Source organism: Penaeus vannamei, chromosome 7 (genome assembly GCF_042767895.1).
Source record: "Penaeus vannamei isolate JL-2024 chromosome 7, ASM4276789v1, whole genome shotgun sequence".
Classification (NCBI taxonomy): domain Eukaryota; kingdom Metazoa; phylum Arthropoda; class Malacostraca; order Decapoda; family Penaeidae; genus Penaeus; species Penaeus vannamei.
Window position 1 is genome coordinate 45892435 of NC_091555.1, and position 5000 is coordinate 45897434.

Genomic DNA, 5000 nt, shown 5'->3' on the forward strand with positions numbered 1-5000 from the left:
ACTCTAATATACGTCTTACTAGTGTACATATATCATTCCACTCCATCATCCGAAGCAATCGGTGTAACATAGAGAGAGGCGCAAAACCCGCTGAGCCGACGAGGGCGGGCAACCGCCGCTCTTCTGTTCATGGTATACCTTGTTCATCCTCTCTGTATACAATGCTGACCATGTCAAGGTGAGTATGCTGATTCAGTGGGAATGTTACGAGGTAATTGTAATATTGCGTCCGCACCTCCGACATCGACGATAATTGTCTAACGCTCTAGCCTGCCGTGAATAGGTGGTGGATGTTTTATTTCCTCGGCGGGGGTTAGGGGGACACACCCCCCTGCAATGGAAAGTCATGTGAATAACCATTGTTATTTTCGCTGTGGGTTATAATATTATTGTTATTTAACCCCGCATTTTCCCTGGAACCTTTCATGCCCTCCCCTGCTATCGGGGCCAAGTTTGTCGCTATAGGCGGGTTTCCGCGCAATAAAAACTATATGTTTGCTATGTAGACAGTGCTAGAAATCCAACGATACTAAAATCGTCGATGTCGGAGCGGCGGACGTAATATAGGAAATTACCCAACTTTGCTATTAGTATTGTTTATATCATTATTGTTATTACGACCATCATTATCATTATTATCATAACATCAATAAAGTTTACGATTGCCAAATGATAAACAAAAATATCATAGTTACTGCGTAAGAAATCGTTTTCTACGTATCTCGCAATTTTAAGAGAATGAAAAGTTTACGGGGCAACTATTTTATTCCATACTGAAACTATGTTTTTACTCCCCGTCCGCAAAGAGATATTTGTGATGTGATAATGCCTAAAGAATCAGTTGATAATGGAAGAAAACAGTTAATAAAGATTATAATGATAATCATGATAATAATAACAATAATAATTATAATAAACAACAATGATGATTGCGATAATGATAATATCAATGACAATAAGATAGTTTATAATGATAACAAAAATAGTATTGGTCATGATAATGATAACAAAAATAGTTATGGTCATCATAATGATTATGATAATAAAAGTAATAACAGATAATAATAGTAATAATAATAATAATAACTATAATAATATCATAATAATTGTATGAAAACTTGCCTTCTGAATTAATATTTCAAGCTTGTTCTCCTTGTCATCACTATCATTATCACATCATTAGAATCACCATCATCAAAAACACAGCCAAATTCGACTCTATAGGCTTCACTAATATACAAAACAGATAACCATCAATGGCTATTAATTAATCAGACTGTTGATATTTCATTAAGCGGGGTTGTGAATTATATATGCAAATCTTCTAATCCTTGTTTGAAAATAGGAATATCTTTTCATAGATTTCTGTTAGTATTATACTCCCTGCCTGTTTATTTATATCTGTAAATCAATATATCTAATAATATCTATCAATCTAGGAGTATCTGTCTATCTGTCTATATATATATATATATATATATATATATATATATATATATATATATATATATATATGGTACATGTACACGCATATATCTACATGTATGTATTAATGTAGGTACATATTATGCATATATATACATATATATATATATATATATATATATATATATATATATATATATATATATATACATATATATATATATATATATATATATATATATATTTATATATATACATATATATATATATTTATATATATACATATATATATACATATATATATATATATATATATATATGTATATACATATATATGTATGTATGTATGTATATATATACATATATATACATATATATATATATATACATACATATATTTACGTATACATATATACATGTTTGTGCACACACACACACGCACACACACACACACACACACACACACACACACACACACACACACACACACATATATATATATATATATATATATATATGTGTGTGTGTGTGTGTGTGTGTGTGTGTGTGTGTGCGTGTACATATAAAATATACACATATTTAATATGTACATATGCATATCTACATGTACATATGCATATCTACATGTACATATACTTATATATGTACATAAAGATTATTATATACATTATAATATACTTCATGTGTATGTGCATATGCCTATGAAATGACCTCCCCCCCCTTACGTCATCCCCCGAGGAAGATGCACCAGCTCCCCATCCCCCACCCCCACCCCCCACCCCCCACCCACCGCCCACTCCACCCACCCCCCCGCCCACCGCCCACTGCCCACCGCCCACGCCCGCGTTCGCTTGACGGGTTTCATAGAGCGGCGGAGGTTATCAGCCGCGTTTTAAATTGGATGAGGACTCGGCTCGACGTCGACGGCGTTGACTTTATGAAATTAGGAGAATTCCGAAATGGTATGGGATGGTATGCGTGGCGCGAGGGGGTCTTCGAGTCTTCTTCGGGGGAAAAAGGACGAGGTAGCGTAGCCATGTCGGGCAATAAGGATGATAATGATAGTGATATCCACGCCAGAGGAACCTTTTGGCTAATAGGTATAGAGATCAATAGGTAGATAGATAGATAGACGGGTTTGAAAAGGAAATAAAAAGCCGTAAAGATAAAAAAAAATGATAATAAACGTGTTTCGAAATCTTCATGGGTTCCTCTTCAGACGAATAATAAACCGAAATGGATACTTTACTTACTGTTTTCTCGTTAGTTGTAGCTCTGTTTCTAATAATATCATTAATATTAATATCATCTATATTACCACAACTTCATATAAGTAGTTACTGCTTTATTACTATTATCATCATAATTATACCATTAGCGTAGTTTAAGGCGAGAGTCAAGGGGCCTTAGAAATACCTTTTCACGTACGTTTAAAGAGGCTTTGAACATTCTGGTATTCAGATATATCGAGCAAGTTCTGCTGGTATTATTTTGTGGAGCTATTTGTTAATTCTGGTGCCAATTGTCATTCGGGACAAGGAAAGGATAAGGCATTTTTCAGTAACGACCGAACTATGGCTAAATATTGGCTGTATTGTATATAGTACTCGCTCCCTTACTTATTACGTTTTAGCAAAGTATATGCTGTTTGTACTGATGAAAAGACATGACAATGTAATCTCCTCAGATTGAAAGACGTAATCCAAAAATGAAAAATAAAATAAAGTTTTTATATAAGAACACAAATTCACAACCACAATTTTCTTTTCATTTTTACCAGATGTTCTCAATACCTTCATTATAAAGTAGAGAAGAAGGTTGAAACAGGAAAAAAGTCGAAATAGTAACAAGGTCGAAATAGGAAGAAAGTCGAAATAGGAAGAAAGTCGAGAAAGGAAGAAAGTCGAAAAAGGAAGAAAGTCGAAATAGGAAGAAATTCGAAATGGAAAGGAGGTCCAAGTAGATGGAAGTTCGCAATAGATATGGGAGCTTTGTGTTGTTGTTTTTAGTCTTAGCGCTAAAATAGAAGGTAGTGAAGCTAAATTGGTTTAAAATATTGTAAAATTTACCAATAGTATCATTCACTTTTCTTTTACTCTGTGTGTGGGTGTGTGTGTGTGTGTGTGTGTGTGTGTGGGTGGGTGTGTGCTTTATAGATTCCGGGAATTATCAGAAAATATACCCTTATAAAGTGGCTTTCATTTTCCTATCGTAGACATAAACAAATAAAAACATTTTCTGATGATGCAGTTGCTCTCTCTCTCTCTCTCTCTCTCTCTCTCTCTCTCTCTCTCTCTCTCTCTCTCTCTCTCTCTCTCTCTCTCTCTCTCTCTCTCTCTCTCTCTCTCTCTCTCTCTCTCTCTCTCTCTCTCTCTCTCTCTCTCTCTCTCTCTCTCTCTCTCTCTCTCTCTCTCTTCGTGGAGTAGCATTCGTAAATAACAGAAAAAATATTAATGTCTTTAGGTGACATATAGGTGTTATTATATACATTTCCATACTTCATAAAGATTTGGTTTCCGACTGGTAATAATAATAAGTTCAATTAGATCTTTCATACCCTGTTTATTTTCTAGTTAAAATCAATTAAATTCTTTCTTCATCTTTTAAGTTGATTAATGATTTAAATGTCATATGAAGCTGTTGGTTTTGTCTTGTTTCTTAAATCTTAAAAAAGGGATTTAAATGCCGTATGAAATCGCTATTTTTCTTATTTCTTTAACATTTCCTTCGTTTGTGCGTTGTCATGCCAACCATTTGTTCGGACAGATCACTACATTGGCTTCCTTCCTTATGAGGGTGAATTCCAAGGATTTAAATTTAAAGCTTGTACCACATATACTTTCATGTATCCGTCTGATTACATACAAGTCCAGCCATCCATGCAGAGATATATGTAATCTCTTTGTGTCTGTCTGTCTGTCTGTGTCTGTCTGTCTGTCTGTCGGTGTCTGTGTCTGTGTCTGTGTCTGTGTCTGTCTGTCTGTCTCTCTCTCTCTCTCTCTCTCTCTCTCTCTCTCTCTCTCTCTCTCTCTCTCTCTCTCTCTCTTTCTCTCTCTCTCTCTCTCTCTCTCTCTCTCTCTCTCTCTCTCTCTCTGTGTGTGTGTGTGTGTGTGTGTGTGTGTGTGTGTGTGTGTGTGTGTGTGTGTGTGTGTGTGTGTCCGTGCATGTATGTATGTGCATTTGTGTGTGGATGGAAGTGTATCCTTGCACATAAAAGCATATTAACAATAACGGAGACAACTCGCCATGCTGAACCTATTATCCCTTTCGACGTCTTCTGCGACGATGCTGAAACATGCATTCGGCGACCAACGCAGGCATGCATGGGGGGGGGAGGGGGGGAACGTCTTGCAGTCTTCCACCACGAAACGAACAATTTTCGAGGCGGGAGTACCAGCGCCTTGCACGTATTATTTTGGTAGCGTCGCCTCTTGCCGGGCGCTAAGTCCTAGGTCTTCCCGGCCGCTCCCTTGGACTCTCTCCGCTTCGACCGTAAGGGCTAAATTCGGTCTAAATCCAGTTCTCCTTGGGTTGGTGTTGTTAGGGTTTCAAAAATTGGCTTCTTCTGAGGCGAG